The sequence below is a fragment of the Megachile rotundata genome, chromosome 4 (assembly GCF_050947335.1).
Source record: "Megachile rotundata isolate GNS110a chromosome 4, iyMegRotu1, whole genome shotgun sequence".
NCBI lineage: Eukaryota > Metazoa > Arthropoda > Insecta > Hymenoptera > Megachilidae > Megachile > Megachile rotundata.
In genome coordinates this window covers 2,220,274-2,242,562 of record NC_134986.1, presented here as the reverse complement: position 1 = coordinate 2,242,562, position 22,289 = coordinate 2,220,274, and the positions used below count along the sequence as shown (strand labels likewise).

General features: G+C 36.0%; 1 long non-coding RNA gene across 3 annotated transcripts in view; it reads left to right on the top strand.

The window, feature by feature from the left end:
• The first annotated feature begins 3,498 nt into the window (after positions 1 to 3,498).
• Positions 3,499 to 22,289, top strand: part of LOC105663690 (uncharacterized) — a 122,983-nt gene continuing 104,192 nt past the window's right edge. For 2 of the 3 annotated variants that reach the window (XR_013037878.1, XR_013037879.1), the window contains exon 1: positions 9,131 to 9,491. This is a non-coding gene — a long non-coding RNA (uncharacterized LOC105663690). Of the gene's footprint in view, positions 3,744 to 9,130; positions 9,492 to 22,289 lie in introns of those variants that run through there. The other variant, XR_013037880.1, reaches the window with a different exon arrangement.

The following is a 22,289-nucleotide window of genomic DNA, read 5'->3' as shown; positions in this document are numbered from 1 at the left end:
TTAAAAACCGCTACCATTTTTTCCCGCAAAGATACAGAACTTTATAGAAACCCTTGCATTAATTGCATATACCGCCGGCGTTAGCATTACCCGATATGCACCTCGGAGAGGTTGCTGGACAGATTTTGCACATCATATGGCTCTGACAAGAGCCTTTTTTGTGTATATTTGTGTGTGAGTATCTGTGTGTGTGTATGTTTGAATTGTAATAACGCGTTGTTGAATTACCCCTTGCAGCCGATTACTCATGTTAATGCAAGCCCTAATTTCTTCCTGTGGAATGTCATTCCAAATTTGAGTTAAAACTTGCGACAAGTCTTGCAGATTGACAGGTTGTCTTGTTAAATTTCTATAGGGTTCAAATCTGGAGTTACTGTAGGATGTGAAAGCAATCGAATGGAATTGGGACTGTAAAATTCGAGAATGATTCTCAACGAGGCTTCTCGACGATAATTCATACACACACACAGATACTCACACACAAATACACACAAAAAAAGCTCTTGTCAGAGCCATATGATGTGTAAAATCTGTCCAGCAACCTCTCCGACGTGCATATCGGGTAATGCTAATGCCGGCGATATATGCCATAAATGCAAGGGTTTCTTTAAAGTTCTGTATCTTTGCAGAAAAAAATGGTAGCGGTTTTTCACTTACTGGAAATTAAAGATGAAGGTTTGTACTTTAAGCTGCTATAAACAGTATCGCCCCAAAAAAATGTGGCAAGTCCATGCATTTCGTCAAACTTTGTAATTTTCAATATTGCAAACATGACCTCTCATTTACGGTGTTATTGTGGTAGGGATGCATCAAATCTAAAATCAAACTGCAGGGTCTTAAAGTAGAAATCTCAAGCTTTAATTTAAAAAAAAGAGCATAACTTTGCAATGATTTTTCACGGAGTTATCGTCAGTCAAATTTGGCCAATTTTTGCCAAAATTTTTTCTATGCCATATTTCTTTCGAGCAGTGTATTTAAGTACGCATGGTTTCGGTATGGTTACATCAATACCAGACCGGAACATTTTGATAATCCTGTTGATTTCAGTTTCAATCAAATTGAAAGCATGTATTGCTCAAATTGTCCAGAGGTAGTTGCCGTAAAATGTTCGTGATGTAAAAGTCATTTATGTTTCGAACATTTTTTTGAAAATTTTCATTACTGTAATAACTACATATATAGAATAACTTTTACAAAACATGAGTTAGAAGTAATGATATCTGCTTCAATTTTAAAATATATAACTGCATTACATTTTTTACATTTATAATAGTTTAGAAGACCACTCCAAAATAAAAATCACCCAGAATTAGCTCTTTTCAGAGCTTTAAAAAAAACAGCTCTTTTCAGAGTTTTAGAAAAATCAGCTCTTTTTAGAGCTACCATATTTTTCAAAAACGAGGAACAGTTCTCAATAAACAAATACAATCCTTTAATTGCATAATTGCATGTACAGTTATACGTTTAGATCTTGCGTACATCCAAGACCACCACCAGCAGCGCAGAGCAACCGGGATACCTACCTCGGGTCCCATGTTTATAAAGGCACATATGGGCCTTCAAATTGCTTTTTTGAATAAGGTAGTATAAAAAAATATAATCTAATATCATTTCCAGAATATTATATAAGAAATCAGTCGTGCACCGAACGGAAGGTATAAAACGTACGCATAACTTCAACGACAGTAATATTTTTTTCCACAAGCGAAATTAAAAATTCCAATTTATCCATATTTTTTCTTTGGACCCATAGTTTATGTATGTGAAATTTGATCAAAATGGAACAACGTTTTATTAAAAAAAAATTGCAAAATAATGTTAATTTTTAACATATTTTTTAAACAAATAAATTTTTCAAAAATCATCTTACGCCATATTATTGGCCTGTAAAAACAGAAAAATTTGCACTTTGAATTTTTTGTCTAGGCCTAATAGTTCCCGAGATATTTGCGAAAATAGCTTTTTCAATCCCAACTTTAAGGGTTATTTTCACCACTTCAGAGTGGATGTTTGCCGATACAAAAAATACGTGTCAAATATTTTTTCGAGTTCTATAACATATAAAAATTTCATCAAAATCGGCGTGTATCAGTTAGGTGATGTGTAAGTGCGTAATTATCCTCAGTTATGAATTCAAATGGTATTATCTGGGAAAGAGCTGCTTTTACGACAAAAACTCACATCATTTGTTTTATAGAGAATTTTCAAAGCTACAAATCTTATAATAACTGTTTCTGTCGTAGAACTAGTTGTCAGAGTTTCGCAATAGATGAGGTTTACGACATGACGAGGGAAAGCGGTCACTTTTGAACCCTATAATTTAGTATCCGTGCCATCTGCGTGCCAGCATTACGATGGTACGTGACAGTTTGTAGTTTTTAGCAGATTTATTTATTGCTGCACTAGTCATTAGAGTTTTTGGCTTCAGTGACACAGGCCATGTCATAAACCTCGAAGATTAGAAGGTCAGAGGGCGATATGGGCCTCCAAAGTAGCGGTTCCCGCAGACCGGGAACTACGTCACGGAATTTGGGAAAAACTCAGATTCTCCCCGAAACGCCTCCTCCCCGTAGGAATTTTTGTTCCCCTTCCAGAAAAGTACCACGCTAAGGGCGCAATGGAAGGGAGAACAGAGGTGTTAACTAAGGTAAAAAACTCGAAAATAGTCAGATATCCAACAGTACAGATAGTAATCAAAATAGTTAACAGATAGTATAGCAGAGTCACAGTTTAGAGTGACACTTTAGTTAAAACTTGCTAGTGATCAGACTAGTAGTTAGAAAATTCAAGCTTTACACATTCATTCACACACAAACATATATAGTTCAATTCACACACATTCAATAAACTGTTTTTGTTATTTAATCACGTGCATCAGTTCTTGTGGTCCTTCACAAGCATAGTACATAGACGGCACGTATTGCAATATCAGGGCTCGACCAAACCCTAACACTAGTTGTAACGAGGCATATTTTCATTTAGTTGATTACCTTCTTTTTTTTTGGTTGCTATGCCTCGTTACGAGGATCCTCCCGAATTGCCGGCCCCACTCCTCCGCCCAAGCGGACCCCTCGCCGCTGGGGCAGGAACGAGAGAGAGAGAGAGAGTGAGAGTGTGCCCCGTTTTTTTTTACTTCGGACGCCACGTCTCCCCCCCCCCCCCCCCCCCCTTCTACCCTCCAGCCACCAGGAAGGAGCCGTCGTCGTCCCCGGTCGCGGAGGAACCTCTCCCTGAGCGACGGAGGCGCGGGATGGGTCCACCAAAGAAGACATCGGCTGTCCGGTCGCGGCGCCACCCCGTCATCCTCCGCGGGGGCGACCGGCAGCCGACCACCAGGAAACGCCAGGCCTGAGGACAAGCCACCCCCAACTGCCACCTCTCGAGGGCCCCAGGACCTGGCCACCGAACGTCACCACGGAATGGCCCATCCTCGACGCCGAAATCCTCGGGGTGGGGGAATACCGCGAACCGGGGAAGAAGATCACGAGGAAGGAGAGAAGCTAGCGAGCCGCCGCATGCTAGAGAAGTTTTTCGCCACAACCCCTCGCTTTAGCCCAAGTCCGTTCTCTTTCTTTTGTATTTTTCTTTTTTTTGCGTCTCAGTTTTTCTTTGTTAATAGTAGTGCGTTCCATTTTTATTGCTTTTTTTTCTGTATTGCGTGCTTGTGTACTGTATTGTGTGCCTGCGTGGAGAGTTGTCGCCGCTGCCCCAGCGTGGATTTTTGGATACACCTGCGCAAAAAGGTAAGAGTCATCTCCTTACCCTTCTCTTTTTTTTTGTTATTCATTTGCGCGTGGGCGAGGGCGATAGGACCCATGGCCCCAGTGACGAGGACCCTAGAGGCCGCGAACGGTCTACTACGACATCGTTCCCCCCTAATCTATCTTCTTTCGCTGTATTTAGTATTTAGGACCAACGTCCCCTTGTTGTCCACGACCCCTAAGAGGACGTGTTTCTCCGCGGACGAATACCTCGGCATTTCTGTATTTCTCTATTTTTGTACTCGCACGTACCGTAAGCCCCCGCGCCGCGAAAGCCTCCCTCGCAATTGGCGAGTCGACCCTTTTTTCTCGATCGTTGCTTGTAACGCGTGGGGCCCACTATAGTTTTTCTGTTCTGCTTACGTGGCCTACTTGGGGCCCGAATAAAAGCATTTTCTGTTGGATACGAACTCGCGGGTCTTTTACTAATTTTTTTTCTGACCCCCTCTAATTCCCGCTCCCGACAGAGCAGCCGGAAGGGCGATTACTGCGGACGAGTGCATCAGCACTGGCGCCCCGTTAAATAAATCGGCCGTGGGTGTGAGCATCGGTGCGTGGAGGGCCGTTTTCCCTAACTGCCCCCACTCTAGGGAACCCCCTTTGGGCTTTCCCCCACCGATCCGTCACACAGCAGAAAACAAAATATTTGTGAAAAACTCCTTTCTTTATCTTCAATTTTCTATAAAATCTTTGTTACTTGTCGCATTGATAACTTCCGATACATTGCTTAATATATTAATTATATTATATGAATACATTGTTTAAAGCGGTATAATCCAGAATCGTATAAAAATTTAGTTTTCTGAAAATTATTCCATAGATTGTGCATATTTTTGTTCAATTTTCTTGGACATGATTCATTTAATATTATTTGATTGTATTTTCTACCAAATTAATCTGATTTTTAGCTAGTTGGTTGTTAATAAAAATATTGTTATTACTTTTTCCAATTTTTATATTTTGTTAGGGTAAAGAGTGTTCTAAGGAATATTTTGTAATGTTTACATAAAAAATTAATTATTGATTATTTTTATGGAAAATATTTGATCGGTCACGCATTTTATGTGCAGAACTAAATCGGAAAAAAAAGAATTATATTTTTTGTATTGCACTTTATTTTAAAAAAATTGAATTCTAAAATTCCTTAAACAGATTGTAACAAAATTTATTTTCGGTAACGAATATTACAATTTAAATTCTTTGATTATGTAAATTCATTAACCCAATAATTAATGGTTGTTGTACATTAGTATATTAAAAATATCCTAAACAGCGGTCACAGATAAAGCACTTCAACGACACTAATATTTGTATCCATTATTTTTTCATTAATAATTAAATGAAGGTATTTGCTCTTCCCGCTATTTTGAGCCCTTTTAATATTAGCCATTAGTATGTGCTGATGCATTTTAGCGATGTACTTGTATCGTCGAAATCTTTCCAACATGGAGAAATTTCGTGTTTCAAGGAATAGATGAATTCGATTGAGGAAGAGGGTAAATGAAGTTTGTTTAGTCGTAATTGAGCCTTAAAATCATGATCGTTTATTGGCTCGAATGATTCGAATTAGGGGAAAAAGCCTTGCGGCATAAAAAACCCCTTACAAAATTATGTATTCGTTAATGATTCTACAATGAAAATGTGTACGAGTATGTGTACGTTGTGTTGATTGCGTGTTGAATGAGGAGAACAAGGTCTCGCTCAGTGTTGTTCGATTTGAGTGATAATTCACGTTGCGTGAAATTATTCACGATGATCGAGTTGAGAAGGTAGGACTCACTCGGATCATGTGGTGTGTACGTTCAACCACCCTACCGTGGCCCGTTCGAGGGTGTAGGTCTCGCCCGAACAGTGTACAGTGTATGTACGTTCAACCACCCTACCGTGGCCTGTTCGAGGGTGTAGGTCTCGCCCGAACAATGTACAGTGTGTGACTTAACCACCCTACCGTGGCCCATTCGAGGAGTGCAGGGTCTCGCTCGAATGGCGTCGTGAATGATTTTCGAACCACCCTGCATTGGTTATATTATGTTACGTTACGCGGAACTTCTAACTCGCGATTAACTTCTTTGACTCTCGATCCGAACCGTACAAGCTTCAACGTTCGACCAACTATTTTTTACAAAAGAAATCGCCTGAACACCCTCGCGTTTCCGAAAGTAACGGTCAAGAAAAATTCTATGCCTTTGTTTGTCAAAAACTGTTTAAATGAGAGGTACAGCTGTAGCTGGTTTATGATACGTACATGTCTAAGGTAAGATTCGTTCGGGCCGGATGTGATAGACAATAGGGTCCCCGGTGACCCGTATTCCGAAGTAAAAACTATTGATGATGGCTTACGCGCCGAACCGCTTGGGCCCTGCAATAAATCGTTTAACCGCGGCAAAGGTTTCGGTTCGCGGCTGAACAGTACTCCTCTCTGCTTTGCCGTTGTGCCGTAGTGTCAAATTAATTAATTACCAATATTTAGTTTAATTGTATGTTTAATTAACCAATGAATCACTTGTGCGTTGTGTCACCTCCCTTTTATTAAATTAATGAAAAAGTTAAATTAATATTTTTCTGAGAAAGTTGTGTTTAGAAAATGAAAGAAAGAAATTTTCCACCTATTATTCACAGGATACAATTCATTCTTTTGATGATACAACTTATGAACATTCTCCAACATTTTATTTAAAATTTAAAAATTGTCAATGTTCTCAACTTTCAAATTTCCACAGTTTCAAAGTTATAAAGTTTGAAATTCTCAAATTTTAAAATTTCCATGTTGGAGAGTAAATGTAATAGCTAGCTGTATTCATAGAAGGAATCTACCTTATCATTTCATATATCTAAGCGACGCCTTTATGTAAATATGTAAACTGTATATATATATTATGTATTCTATTGTTTCCTATATTGTCCTAGCAGTCTTTGTAATAAAGGCATTAAGGTAACAACGTGCGTTATTGAATATAAAGTAAAAACCTCTAAAAGTAAAACTAATTAATTAATAACACTCCAAATTCTTAGATTTTCAGATATCCAAATATTCCAATTTTACCATCCCGAAACCGCAGAGTCCATATTCTTAGACTCCTCCATTCCCAATTCATAGATCCCGAATCTTTATATCCTTAGTCACCTGTACCGAGGTATCCTTAATCTCCTGTATGCTTCTCTGTACGGCAAAGGTTGATTTGAATTACGCGTAAACGATATATTGCTCTCTATTATTAGTTATTTCCAATGTACTCGCGTTATTAGTACATTGGAAAGAAGTTTTTGATGACTAAATTATAATTTTTCCCAATAATATAACACGTATACTTTAACTTCGACAATTTACTTTTTTAACACTAGAAAGACTGAAACTTAGTATACACCTATATTGCCTAAAAACAGTCAAAATGACTGCATTGTGAAACAATAACTAATGTGTAAAGAAATTTGTTTAAAATTAATTTTTAATATTTTTTATATTATTTACAGTTATATAACAAGTTATTAGTAAATATTAACAATAAAAAAAATTTACTTCACTTAGGAAAAAAAAATAATTTATGCATTATTCTTTGTACATTGTTTGCAAATGAAAGTGGAAATCTTTTTATGTGTACGTCTTCCGCAAACATACTTTTGACATTTTTCACATATATTATTTGTTTTGTTGTTGTGGCAAAGTCGTATTTGACAAATTTTGCATTTGTTAGAATGGGTTGCATTTGATGATGTTGCAGTTGATTTTTGTGGGTCCTCACGTCCTGATGAAAATACAAGTAGATGGTAATCTTCCAGGAATACCACCTTCGTCAAATTTTGACCACACGGTACCATCGGCGCAACTGTTTCGGTCTCCTGAAAGGTGTTTTCAGTTTCTTCATCAGAGTCTGAACTACTTAGCATTCTACACCTTTTCCTGGGCATATTGATGACACTTTCATTTTCATTATTGATGATCAACTCTTCACCGCTATCTTCAGTGTCAGTTGATTCACTTTGAATATAATCCGCTTCATCTTCAGATGATAGTTCAGAATTTGTTGCATCTAATTCTACATTGGAGCACTCTCCACTTATGTCCGTTAGCTTTTCCAATAACTCACTTCTATTCGACATTTCTTTCATGAATTTAGGACGCAAAAGAAATGAAATAAACAGTTTGTTAGAACAAGTATCACTGCATAAAGATTCGAATAACAAGTACTACTTTAGCTTATTGAGAAACTGCAACTTATCAAGTATACGTCCAAATCGACAATTTATCATGTGACAGTAATCGAAAAAAATGAAAACTGTTATTTCAATACAGAGCCGTACTGGTCATATAAGAAATTTACTCAATTCAATAATAAGAATCATTTGATCATTTAAAATTTCCCAAGCAGTCAAAATGACTGCTTTGGGCAATACAGGTATAACACATATATATACCGGAAATGAAAGAGGGGGGGAGGCAACTACAATGGTTAATAAACGCATTTCTATGTTGTACAAAAAGTCACAAAATTCTAAGAAGCTGTGTCATTCTATACACAATTGTTTTTATAATTGAAATTGAAAAGCAGTCAAAATGACTGCCTTAGGCAATCTAGTGTTAAAAATTCACAAAATATGTATTGTACTAATTTCCAAATGTTTCCAATATGCATCGTATATTAGTGCAAAGAGGTGCTTCGCCCATAGTGCCTACACTACTTGTCGTTATCTTTTAAGTATATGTAACGTATTTTTGTGGGATCTGTTAATACAATTATAAAACTTGGCCAAGACAAAGAAAATGCGAATTAAAACATATGAGAACGATCATTGAATTCAAACGGTGGGCGAGTAAAACAGTAGAGCGAGCCACTATGACACTAGGTAATCTATCATGACATTCGCGAAAACCACTATGGTGGATCGTTGTGCAGAGAGATGGTATCCGCGACAGCCACTATAATGGTGCGTCGTACCTAAGGGATTAAATCCCAAATCTCAACATTCCTGTATCCCCAAATTATCTTCAAAATCTTCTAAAAATGCACGGGTATAGGACCTGTTTAGCCTTGGTAGCGATTTTCATACGGAAGCATTTGCTCTTGATTGTACATGTTCTGACTAACATGTACAATCAAGAGCAAATGCTTCCGTATGAAAATCGAATAGGGTGTCTTATAATTTTGCGAACTGTGTCTGTACAGTAGACGAAGATTTACGAATCCGCATGAACAAATCAGGGAGCCACTTGCAGCAACACTAACAACGACAGTGAAACGTACGAAAGGAATACGTGTCTCGAATACCGAAACGCCTACATGAAATCGACGGCAATGCCATTCCAATGTTAATTGAGGGGCCCAACGCCCACACCGATCCGTGTGTTCTCCGTTTTGCCGAGAGTAGTCGTCAGTATCGGCAATCATTAGCTCGATCGGGCCGTCGATAAACATTGGTGGTTCTTCGGTAATTCGCCTAATGAGATAACGGTATACCGAGCGAAATCTCTGCGCTTGATAACGCTTTACGGCTCTCCGCGGCTCGGCCGAGAATGCGAAATCTTTAAGGACGCGGCGCAAACTATGCACCGATCGCATTTTACGTGAATGTTCCTGGCTCGTTATCCGGGAACGTGGGAGACGTGGTAATAGACACCGAGATGATTCTTCCCACTGAATTAGGCAACACTGAATTGAAGATTGCTTTCTTTTCATCGGACTTCAAGTTTTTAGTTTTGCCAGTGGAAGAGAATGGGGCATTTGCGGTCAGCAGGTAATTGCGTTTGATATCTATTGTTATTACAAAATGAAATTTCTGAGATATCCAATTGTTGTTTACATCCCGCAGTAATCCTCGCTGCACTTGTGAACGTTTTACCTAACTTACCGCTAGACATTCAGAAAACAATTGCCAAACGGTTTAACCACTTAACTGTGCATGTCAATCCTAACTCTTTATATCAGTACAGCTGAAGAGTATTACTATATAAAAAAATAGTAATTGTGTATGCTCGAATAAAATCAAAAATTTACTATTTACTATAAAAACTATTTTCTTAACATTTGTGATAGGCGTATTCGCCCTGTAGTCGACGTATACTCATTATTGCTTGACTTCGATTGTGCTTCCCATAAGGGATTTCTGAAACTAAGTTCTGCAGTTAATACTTTGGCAACTGCGCTCTTTAAATTTTAACCAGAAAGTGCGGAAATTTCCAAAGTCGGTTGGCAAAGTGTTAAATGATTAACGTATTGTTGTGTGATTTTGAAGAATGACATAAGAAAATATAACTAGACAACTATGACTATACAGTGCATTACCGTGTAGAAATTGCTAGCATTTTTTTATAAAACAAGAAAATTAGTTTAAGATTATCTTTTTGTGTTTTGTGAAATTTCTGGTTTATAATATCTAAGAATTTCCGCAACCTAATAAATATTCTCTTGAATCGAATTAAATGATCTTAAGATACGCCATGTCTAAATCAAACAAGGCTATACGTCACATATCGATAAAATAATTGTTCCAACAAAGGAAGAATTCAATCGACGTTAGATTCCACAAGGAGACATTGAAAAGTAAATTCATAATTGCCATTGATACAATTGAGTTCGAATTACGTGAAAATGTAGTAGCTAATGAAACAAGCGAGGCAGATTTGTTAAAAAATTTAAGAAGTAGCATAAACAATATCATGTTCCACAACAGAATTCGACGTAGTACTATATTGTTTTTATTTTATAGCAAAATAAACAAAATTTATTTTTTTTATGTGCTTGAACCAAATCAATCAATTTTCATTAATTTCTCCCTTGAAAAATTATTTATTTCATTTACTTCCCTCAAATAATTTGGTGTACGGGTTACTGAAATAGATTACTAAATTCGGAAGTTGGGAATTTCTTTATTTTAACTGCACTTCCCTTCAAAATTGTTATGTTTTATAGATCGAAGCTTTATTTTAAATAGAAGTGTAAAAAAAAAGGCTAGTCATTATAATTTGAAAAGAACCTCTCGCATGAATGTTGAAGATAAAAATTTGTTGCATCTTTTCGGTCTAATCGTTAAACTAAACAGTTTAACCCCATGCAGAACGATTTATTTATCAAACTCGTCAGTCAAAAAAAAATTGAAAAAATTAGTTGCGTAACCTGAATGTTAAATAATGTGGAACACGGTTTCTGTTTGGATGAACAACCGTTTAAGAGGACAGTATGTATTGGTAGTGTTATTTGGAAACCTGCTTAAGTTTGTAGGGTCTTTCGTTGATGACCTCAGCAGTGGTAGTTTATATGCAAAAGAAACAGATTCAAGTAGAAGTAGACTGCTTCTAAGAAGAAAAACATCAAATAAATTCAAATAAATTATGTTCTTGGGTTGTTTTCGAAAACTTGAGCAATCAATTGCAGAAGTCGTAACCATAATCTATAAACGCTACAATTCTCTAGTACGCGGGATAACCCGTCTAACCTGATAATCTGTAGTAGACTCTCGTTATATTACCACAGCACGCGTTGTATCAGATATAATACATATACAACAACCCAATATAGTTGCTTAGACACAAGCAAGTCACTCACAGATCAGCTGCGATAAGATTATTTTCTTGGTAGAGAAGCGTTGCAGAGACTGTACACCAAAACATTTAACCCTGTGATATATGATTTATTTGTCGGTGCACCAGTCAGCATTTACTGTCCACTGCTACAATGTTAAAACAAATAAAGAAAGTTAAAACGTTATGTCCATTTATATGTATATCCAGCGAGCCTTGAGTTTGCAAAATTATAATTGGACTTAAACTTCAAATTGAAACATTAAGTATACGAGTAAGAGTTATCATAGTAAAACTAGGAATGCGTTACAAGCGAGACTCGTCAATCAAATACTCGACAGAATGTAACGATTCCTTGAGTGTTATTGCTACTACAGGTATAACTTTATCGATTTGAATCTATACAAACGGTATATTATTTCATCACTGTACTATTGTCTTCTAAGACCTAACCTAAATAAATAAAAAGAAATGATACTAGTTTACACGACTATCTTCACGTTTATCTTAACAGAAGTAAACACGCACTTACGCAAAAGCTTCTTAATAATTTTATAACTTATAACTAGATATTTACAATTTGTCATTTCGATTGGTTTCGTTAATTTAGTATTACTAGTAAAATAATCCAATGGCATAAAATAGGTTCATAGCCGCAAAGTGTTAATATGCAATAGCGTAGTAATAAAGAAAATGTGCAGAACAAAATAAAAATAATTCGTCAAGAAGATTCGGAACAAGTACCCTTAAGTAGACTCGCCAGCTTTTAATCAGACGCGTTTTAATTTCGATTCGCACGCTCGAGCTCGCTCGCACGCGTGGTCATTAACAGACACGTTGTCCCGGTTCTCCTTTAAAGGATCACCGCGGGCCGGCAATGAGACCAAGGCGACAACAAGATCCATGATTCGGGATTAGCGGCATGAAGGATGCGAGAAACGACAGAGGACTGGTGAGAAAGCTCGCGAGAGAGGATGAAACAGGACATACAGAGAAAGAGATGAGGAAAGACGAGAAGGGCAGACGGTGATGGTGGATGAAACTGCGGACACAGACAGAGAACCGAGCCACTGTCTGATCCAGCTGGAAAAATTGCCTCTGAATCACTGTACGGCCTACCTGCTGCCTTATTGAGGAACCCGCTCCTTGGCCGTTTTTTTAGTCTGTGCAGTCAGGGGTATAAATAGCGCTGTTTAAGAATACCGGGGACACATTGGTTTGCGTCTCATGCATCACTCGCTTTGCACCACTTCTCTGCGCGATGTCGCGTGCGTGTATACCCACGCTGTGATATACCAACCATCAGATCGCGTTCCAGATAACGCGGAAATGTGAATATGTATAGAGTTGGTTGAAACGAACGTATATACATTCTAGCGTACGTATTCCACACAGCAGGAAAGATGTCATTTGGAAAGAATGCGGGTTTAATTGGGCATAACGGAATTACAATGTACGCATAAGAGTAAATCTGCCTTCCTTATGACGTAACATATATGACAACTATTGGAAATGTATAGAAAAATACATTTATGTTTTTAGCTGTTACTGTCCTTATTTCAGCGACTCAGTAAAAGGTCTTCTTTCTTTAAAAATTTTACTAAAACTGAAAAGTGTTCAAACACTCGAAGGAAATCTGGCACTAAAACTGCAACGTGTTTTTTACCCAGGGTTATAGGATGGAGCAGTCAAGAGATCCATCGGCTTCATAGAGTCTTGACTGTTTTTCCATTAAAATATATAAGATCTTTTCAAGGAAATTTATTTTTGTATTTGATCTTAATTTATTAATTTTAAAATAATCCATCCACAATTAAGGGAGAAAAACTTTCTACTAGTTAATTTTTAGGAATTTTGTGGTGGGTTAACAATTTAGGGATATAGTAATTTGGTGATTTTGAAATTCGGGATTTTAAGGATTTTACGTTCTTTTTTTTTAATATTTGAGATATAGGGAATAAATTTTAGATTTGACAATGTAAAAATTTGGTGATTTAGGAATTTGTAGAGTTGTGAAGAGTAGAAAAAGAAACTCGGTATTTAATGGTATTGTATTGTGCCCTCTGAGTAACTCGAGTGTACAGGTGTGAAAATCTACCGTGTGATCATGGTAAAAATGACTGCTACAGATGAAACATATCCGATTGACCTAACGCTACCCTGCCCGTTTGTGAGAACTGTAACTCAAAATCACAGCGTAATCTATGACGTTATGATGTCAGTTTAATATCACTGGATGTTATCTGTGACGTTACCCGTGGAGGGGTTACAGACAGAAGCAAGTATGGTTGTTACATTTCTTTAAATCCAGCTTTTGCATGAAATGAAATTATGCTTATTGCAGATAAAATAAAGGGAGAGTCTGGAAAGAATTTACAGAGAGGTTAGGTGAGACATATAAAAAGCCTAGGGTTAGCGATGAGTTGTAATATTCCACAAGTAAATTTGAACATTTTATACATATTTAGAAAAATAAGAACGCTACTTCTGACAATAAGTTCACTCAAACATAAACGAAGTATATTCGAAGCTTTATAAGTTTGCTAATTATACAGGGTGTTACCTATAACGCTACTCATGATTTTTCTCCCACTTGCAGCCACCTTACGAAAAAATGTTTAGGGCAATATTTGCAGGGTATGAAGTGCACAATAGATATTAGTAAAGCAAATTTTTAAAACAGTTTATTCTCTTGGCAAAGTCAAGGTCACCTTCGGTTTTTTAAATAGAAACATACATTTTTTTTATTCATAGCTTTAGAGGACATCGAGACGAATTCAAAGCATATATTACATGATATTTTTATTAACATATTACTCGATTTACAGAAGTGGAAATGTTAAGTACTTAGCTTTCAACTTTGGTAGTGTAACCATTATTTGGTTCCACAGAGATTACTGAATGTGAACACGCGACTGGAATGTAAGAAAAATACACTTTATTTAATTACGTGTTTAAGATGTATGCCGCCTTCTATCGCGTAATATTCCAGTCTTTTACTTCACATTTCTACTTCGGTAAATCGAGTAATATGTTAATAAAAATATCATGTAATATATGTTTTGAATTCGACTCGATGTCCTCTAAAACTATGAATAAAAAAAATGTATGTTCCTATTTAAAAAACCGAAGGTGACCTTGACTTTGCCAAGAGAACAAGCTGTTTTAAAAATTTGCTTTACTAATATCTATTGTGCATTTCATACCCTGCAAATATTGCCCTAAACATTTTTTCGTAAGGTGGCTGCAAGTGGGAGAAAAATCGTGAGTAACGTTACAGGTAACATCCTGTATAGGTTTTAAACTTTGAACAGATTCTAACAAATGTCAATGAGAAATTATAAAATTAAAAATTGTGATTGAAATATTATTACAGAGTTGTTATGAATTTAAGAAATACAATACAGTTATAGTCATAATATGGTATGTGTTATATAAGAGGTTTGATTTTTTCTAACATCGAAGCGTTCAGAGCTGGAAAGATTGCGTGTAAAAGGAATGCGTGCGAAATGGTCAGAGCTATTAATAACTCTGATTTATGACTTTTGTTTCCATCAATTACAAACGTATAGTACATATATACTTCGCTGTCTTACGATGGCATACTAAAAACCGTAGGTTATCTTATGTTACCGAAAGAGCTCACTATGACCTTTCCTACACTACTACAACCTAAACAATGCTGAATCAAAATGTGGGAAGTTATTTTACCACACCCTGCACTATCGATTGCCGAAAAATTGGATTCACACACGCATGTCTGAAATGCTTGAATTGCTTTTTTACCATAATGAGATATTTCCGTACAAGAAACAACCAACGTCACATTCTGTCGATTATAATGGGAATTCAATCAAACATTCGATTGAAGTGAAAACATGAGTCTTGCTTATATTTAAACCGTAGTATACGTCACGGTATTATGGAGTAAAAGGTTAACCTAGTATTTTAAAAAATCTTCCGCACACCTGTAGATCTCTTATGATACAACGATTGAAAATTCTTTACCTTAGGCGTTCTAATAATTAGTCTTAATAATTAGTGTTATTATAGTGACATATAGTAGACAGTTCGGAAACTGATCTAACAACAGTTACGGCAACGCGGTAAAACTAAGATGCGTGTCGTAAAATCCATGTGTATTTTATACTTTATAATCTAATAAATGTCAGTGCTAATTAAAGATGAGTATTATTGTTAAGACCTAATAAAAGGCACTACAATTAGAAACTGATCAGTAGGCCATGAACGATATATCTGTCCAACATAAACTGCATGCAGCAATCATTTGAAGTGAAAGCTTACTCCTCTATGAATCAGAACGAAATGTTTCTTCGGGTTCTTCTTAATTTCAATGAACGACACAGACAGAAACGTTAAGACGCCTGCACCGTTTCTTGAGACAAAAACGTAGGCGTGTTTATCGATGCAATAATATACCGTGAGCGAGTTTGGGCCTCTTCGCTAACTCGTCGCGAGAAAAGAAGCTTTTAGCTCGTGCCAACGTGTACTCCGCCCGCGAACGATAGAACGTTGGCGACAAAAACTGCCACTTTCGTGTCCTTGCGGTATACCTTGGGCCTCGAGGGCAGGATAACAGCGTTCCGATGGTAAGACCGGTACTGGTAAAGGCCCTGGATCACGGCCCACGTACCGACTCACTGTTGTCCTCGTCTACCAACACCTACCTCCTCATCTTCACAGCTCACGAAAGCACCAGGAAGAACATCTTCCTCGGCTATGATAGGAACTGCGATCAGATAACGCATCATGGCTGATTCGATTATAGTTCACGATCGGTTGGATCCGTTTCTGGGCTAATATTCGAGCAAAATTGTACTGAGTGTTCAGGTGTCATGGTTTTGCCATGCTTTTATACTTCCGGTAACCTGGCAAAAGAATTTCATGAAGGAATTAATAAGTATTCTATCTACAATAAGCAACAAATTAAAACTGTTTTTAATTTTATATGAAGTAAATGTCCTAGTGCAAACGAGCCCTGTCAATTAATCTTCACTGTACCCAACACTAAAAAAAACGCGTGCAGTGTTTCGTCTTGAGCTCTATTACTGCAATATGTCATAGAGAGATGAAAGGTTTGCTCGAAAACAAAATTCTATATATTTGCTCAGAATTTTGAAAGTGAATTTAGAAAAAGAAGGCTATTTACTACGACTTTGCTAAGACTTCTTCTCTTGTCTCCACGTGTAGTTATCGCAGTTAATGGCAATAGTCAAAGTTTGATTATTGTAGATGGATTAATTTTTAATCAATTTTATACGTTTTGAAACCGACTGATTACTATGCCAGTAAAATTCTATTTTTTGTTGTTGTATGTTTTGTGAAAAATTCTATTTAATAATAATTTTCCATAAATCTAGAAGTTCAGTATTATTTATCATTGGATTTTTTTATATAAAATAAATGATCAACTTAAATATGAATTTATGCGTCACTGAAATATGACGATGAACGTGTTAATCAAAATGACTATTTGATAGGATGAAAGACTTTTATGAGCGACTGTAGGCTGATGACATAGCCCTCGATAGTCATGTCCGTGGGTTGATAAGATCACAACGTTAGGCCCGAACGACATGGCTAGTTGAAATTCTAGTCAGGCAAACTTTATGGGTTACGAATACGCGAAGCAACGCGAAGCATCGACTGCGTATTTACGAGCGATTAGCCAAGCCTATCCTGGATACTAAGAACCCGTAGCCAGTTTCTGCCTTTAATATTCTTTGCCCACACGACTGGCCAGCCGAAAACTTCGAACAGATATTCGATCGATCGAAAGCAAATACTGTTTCCCAAATTACGTGATTCGAATTTCATCGATTTCTATTGGCAATTCGATTTCGCGGAATCCATAACGATCAATTCTTGGAATCGCGTGTACGCGGCGTATAATTTTCATAGATTATGTTTTATGGTTATGGTAATGGCTTTCACGTGAAAGATGGCGTTCGCTCTCATCGCTGAAGATGACCTAAATACAGTAATTAGCAATTTAATTAATAGTTAGTAGTCTCTTAGGTGGTGTAAAGCAAGTGATAGTGTGAAATGAGTTTAACACTTGCGGTATGCAATATTTGCAGCACTCTTCACTGAATCGAGAGTGTAAGTATCAACAGAATTTCTCTAACCATCCAGTATTTTATCTTAGTAAATTTCAAGAAAGCGTAAATGTCTATACAGTTTGCATAAATCTACCATTTCCCTTTATTTTTATTAATTTGAGTTCTCAACTGAAAATTATGACCAATATTGTTTAACCGCTTCGCGCTCTTGACCACATCGAAGGACAGTTCGTTTACGTCCTATATAAACCTACATCTTTTTTTGAAATCGTTACAAAAATATATGTGCAATCTCTTCTAAATTTGCTAACCAGAAAATAAACTCCAATTGCCATGAGGGAAGTAAAAGGGATGTAAAAGTGTTTTTATATATGTGCATGTCCGAAAGGATAGTTTAAGCAGCATGGCTGCTTTTCCCTTGCGCGAAGTAAGTCGTAATTTTACCGAAGTATTACGACTACTGGGGAGTAAAAATAATTGTTCGGTCTAAAAATACATTTACAATATTATTTAATAATATTAGATTTTTACATAAATAGTAAATATGCACATTTTTCTTTGTAGTTAGTTTTCGAAATTCGAAATTGTGAACTTTATTTTTTTATATTACATTTGCTTTGCTAAATTAAAATAAAATCAATTTTCTTTGTTATAACTGAAAATAAGAGTTCGTTTCTGAAAAGGGTAAATTCTAATTTGTAATTTACGTTACAAGAACTGTAGTTTTTGTCCCCTTTTAACCAATGCAATAGTTTATTTTAACCATGTCGCTTATTCACCCCCAGCAGTATGTCGATCTCATTTCACATTTCAATTTTTGGTGAAAATATTCTTTTTAGACTGTCCGTAGTTACGAAGTGTTATTTTAATGTGCAAGAAACAAACTTCCACTTATAAATAAATTGAACATATTTATTCTGAAACAGTTGTTAGTTCATTTCGTATTTGAGTGGTGTCACTGATCCACACATTAAACTATGTAGTTCACGTTTTCATTCAGTTGAACCACCAACAGATAACAAAGCCTATATGTATTGTTTGTGCACCAGGAAATTTTAAATAAATATCAACGTGCACTGTGTAGAAATACTTTAATTTAAACCAAAACAAATAGCGTAAACTACAACTAACAAGGGACATCACCCAATTGATACACGCCGATTTTGATGAAATTTTTATATGTTATAGAACTCGAAAAAATATTTGACACGTATTTTTTTTTATCGGCAAACATCCACTCTGAAGTGGTGAAAATAACCCTTAAAGTTGGGGTTGAAGAAACTATTTTCGCAAATATCTCGGGAACCATTAGGCCTAGACAAAAAATTCAAAGTGCAAATTTTTCTGTTTTTAAAGGCCAATAATATGGCGTAAGTGGATTTTTGAAAAATGTGTTTGTTTAAAAAATATGTTAAAAATTAACATTATTTTGCAAATTTTTTTAATAAAACGTTGTTCCATTTTGATCAAGTTTCACATACATAAACTATGGGTCAAAAGAAAAAATACGGATAAATTGGATTTTTTAATTTCGTTTGTTGAAAAAATATTATTGTCGTTGAAGTTATACGTACATTTTATACCTTCCGTTCGGTTCACGACTGATTTCTATACTGTGTTGCAAGTTCGTGATAGGATTACCAAAGTTCTTAAAAAATTCTGAAATATTCTGGTTCTATTTTCGGAAACAGTCCTTTTATTAACTTGGCGGAGGATTGTCGATGGGGTGACTTCTCTGATTGGGTTCCTGTTTAACAAAAGGGTGGTCATCTTTTCCGCGATTCGTTAGAAAATTCACGCCTCCAAAGTCCTGGTAAGCCTCAGGTACAGTACAAGTGACGCGGCTGGAAAGTTCCAAAATACTTAACCCTGAAGTCGAGCACCCCATGACCCATCCTGATTAAGTGCAGATGGCAAAATTTATGGCCCACTAAAACCATTTAGTTTTTGAAACGATGTTTTTTCTAAGCCAATAAATTATTCCTAGCTAAACAATAAGTCCTTGTCCTGGGTTGCGCGTGTGAATTTACAATGCTCACAATTTACAAACTTTCTAAAATACAAGTCCAAACAGTATATTTGATAGGTTGACAAAATAGTCAAATCATAAAAATGTGCATTTGATTTTGAATAATTATTATCGTTTATACAATAAGTATATCTACAGCTGCTAGAGACTGTTGAGTTGGTTTTAAGGTTCTTCCAAATCATCGCAGTGTTAGTATCAGTCTATTACTCAAATGAAATTTGTTATAATGTTTGCAAAAGGTTAAAAATATTTTCTCATTGGACATGATTTATATTTAGAAGCTTCGAATAGCGACTGACGTAACATCGTTGAATGTAATAAAACGAAATGTAATAGAGTAAAGTATGACATTCCAAGCCGTGAAAGCCTCAAGACTCTTCAGGGTCATGTCCTTGACAACATATGCCGAGGTCAAGGTCGTAAGAGCTGCTTCTTTTATAATGTATAATTAAATGCGCACACTCGAATGCAACATTAAACTTCCTTTAATTGAATATCTAACTTGAAAGTTTTTGAATTCACAGATATTTATATTTCCAAAAACTTCCGTTTCTGTATTTTCAATTCTTTAAGTTTCAAAATTTCATATTCTCGTTCTCGATCTCCAAATTCTGACATCACCAAATGCCTGGATTCCCAAATTCGTATATTCTACACTGCTCAAAAGAAATATGGCATAGAAAAAATTTAGGCAAAAATTGGCCAAATTTGACTGATGATAACTCCGTGAAAAATCATCGCAAAGTTATGCTCTTTTTTTTTAATTAAAGCTTGAGATCTCTACTTTAAGACCCTGTAGTTTGATTTTAGATTTGATGCATCCCTACCACAATAACACCGTAAATGTGAGGTCATGTTTGCAATATTGAAAATTACAAAGTTTGACGAAATGCATGGACTTGCCACATTTTTTTGGGGCGATACTGTTTGCAGCAGCATAAAGTACAAACTTTTATCTTTAATTTCCAGTATGTGAAAAACCGCTACCATTTTTTTCTGCAAAGATACAGAACTTTAAAGAAACCCTTGCATTTATGGCATATACCGCCGGCATTAGCATTACCCGATATGCACCTCGGAGAGGTTGCTGGACAGATTTTGCACATCATATGCCTCTGACAAGAGCCTTTTTTTGTGTGTATATGTGTGTGAGTATCTGTGTGTCTGTATGTTTGAATTCTAATAACGCGTGTTTCCACCGCGTTGTTGAATTATCCCTTGCAGTCGATTACTCATGTTAATGCAAGCCCTAATTTCTTCCTGTGGAATGTCATTCCAAATTTCAGTTAAGACTTGCGATAGATCTTACAGATTGGTAGGTTGTCTTGTTAAATTTCTATAGGGTTCAAATTTGGACTTACTGCAGAATATGGAAGCAATCAAATTGAATTGGGACTGCAAAATTCGAGAATGATTCTCAACGAGGCTTCTCGACGATAATTCATACACACACACAGATTCTCACACACAAATACGCACAGAAAAGGCTCCTGTCAGAGCCATATAATGTGCAAAATCTGTCCAGCAACCTCTCCGACCTGCACATCGGGTAATGCTAATGGCGGCGATATATGCCATAAATGCAAGGGTTTCTTTAAAGTTCTGTATCTTTGCAGAAAAAAATGGTAGCGGTTTTTCACATACTGGAAATTAAAGATAAAAGTTTGTACTTTATGCTGCTGCAAACAGTATCGCCCCAAAAAAATGTGGCAAGTCCATGCATTTCGTCAAACTTTGTAATTTTCAATATTGCAAACATGACCTCACATTTACGGTGTTATTGTGGTAGGGATGCATCAAATCTAAAATCAAACTACAGGGTCTTAAAGTAGAGATCTCAAGCTTTAATTTAAAAAAAAGAGCATAACTTTGCGATAATTTTTCACAGAGTTATCATCAGTCAAATTTGGCCAATTTTTGCCTAAATTTTTTCTATGCCATATTTCTTTTGAGCAGTGTATATCACTGAAATGTAGATTTCCATATTTCCATATTTTCAAATTCTTAAATTTTGAAATCCCTAAATTTTTGGGTTTCTAAATACTCAAATTTTCAAATTTCATCAATCCCACTTCATTATACCAAATGCCTGGGCCATAAATTCACATATTCTTAAATTTTTAAGTCTTACAATAGATTCTTATATTTCCAATCTTTCAATTTTCTAAATTTTTAAATCTCCATATTCTTAGATGTCTAAGTATCCAAATTGTCAAACTTCATCACCCCAAAATTCTCAGACCATCAAATTCCTAAATCTCCAAATTCGCATGTTCCTATATATACAGATCTTAAATTCCTATGTTCCTAAAATGTCGAATCCTGAAAAATGTCTAAAAATGCACAAATGATACATCTCTTTCTTCTTATTTATGATATTTTTTGTAAGAAAGCCAGATGTACTATTGAATGTACAATTAACTCCTTGCAATATGATTTATTTGTCAGGTGCGTAAGTCAAGATTAACCAATCATAGGTGTAATATTAAGGCAGACAAAGAAAGTTGAAATGTTATGTTAATTTGGTATTATGCAATCGTTGACTACGCAAATTATAATTAGACATGTACTCCAAATTGAAGCACTTTAAAAATTCAAGTAAAATTAGGATCAAATCTTCTACTAATTGATATACAAGAAAATTCTTCTAACATTAAATAAACGTTGGAGTAAATTTTTTACTAACAGAGAAATGTGACAAAAATATTTGAATCGAATGAATTTTCTATAGAACCAAACTTCCACAGAATCAAACAAAAAACTAGGATTTATATTCTCAGAGTCCGACTAGACTGCTAGGTTTGAATGTATAAATAAGCATCATTATAAAATTGTGCAGTGTCATAGTACAGAAGTCATTCACAATTGGATCAATGTTAATTCACCGGACAAATTGCTTTATT